The sequence below is a fragment of the Silurus meridionalis genome, chromosome 5, assembly GCF_014805685.1.
Source record: "Silurus meridionalis isolate SWU-2019-XX chromosome 5, ASM1480568v1, whole genome shotgun sequence".
Taxonomy (NCBI): Eukaryota; Metazoa; Chordata; class Actinopteri; order Siluriformes; family Siluridae; genus Silurus; species Silurus meridionalis.
In genome coordinates this window covers 28,828,524-28,829,268 of record NC_060888.1, presented here as the reverse complement: position 1 = coordinate 28,829,268, position 745 = coordinate 28,828,524, and the positions used below count along the sequence as shown (strand labels likewise).

General features: G+C 36.6%; 1 protein-coding gene across 3 annotated transcripts in view; it reads right to left on the bottom strand.

Annotated features, from left to right (window-relative positions):
- The window catches only part of LOC124386216 (calcitonin gene-related peptide-like), a 5,820-nt gene extending 5,340 nt beyond the window's left edge, over positions 1–480 (bottom strand). For 2 of the 3 annotated variants that reach the window (XM_046849905.1, XM_046849906.1), the window contains exon 1: positions 411–473. The gene's annotated coding sequence lies outside the window, so the exon portion shown is untranslated. Of the gene's footprint in view, positions 1–410 lie in introns of all 3 variants that reach the window. The other variant, XM_046849903.1, reaches the window with a different exon arrangement.
- Positions 481–745: the final 265 nt, after the last annotated feature.

Below are 745 nucleotides of genomic sequence, written 5' to 3'. Positions count from 1 at the left end.
TTATATCAAATCACAACACAGTCATCAGACTGAAGCACAAAATCTGTCTGAATCATTATTCATTTTTTACAGCCACTACATTCAACTCCAAACATCTACATCACCACCACCATCATCATCATCATCATCATCATCATCATCATCATCATCATCATCATTTAATACAGTAAATCACAGCTTAACTGACAAAAAAAATCATTAAAAGAAAAAATTTATAAAAGTAAAAATTAAGCTAAACAAACATATGAACAAACAAACAAATAAACAAATAAATAGATAACTATATCAATACATACATATACATACATTTCTGTATATCTCTTTTCCTTCTTCCTATGTATCCAGTAGCATTTGAGGGGAAAAAAAAAGAAACCTGAACACACGCACACACACACACACAATGTTCTTACCTGTAAAGTCAGAAGCTGCTCTGTGTGACAATAAAAACACAGCGGGGTGAAACACAAAGTCGTTTCGTTGAGCTTTGGGAACACAGCTCTCTCACACACTTATACACCACAGGTGGAGGTGTGGCCTAGTTAATTATCTCACACTAACCAATCACAGGACTGGGGTGGAACTTGATGAGCACAGGTTCTAAAGATGACGATGTCATGATGCAGTTTTACCGTATGACGTCTCTCTTTATGTACGTGTGGATAAAGCTCAGATGCACAGAGGGAATAAATGGAACCTCCGCACCACACACAAAAACACACACAAACACACGCACATACACACACAT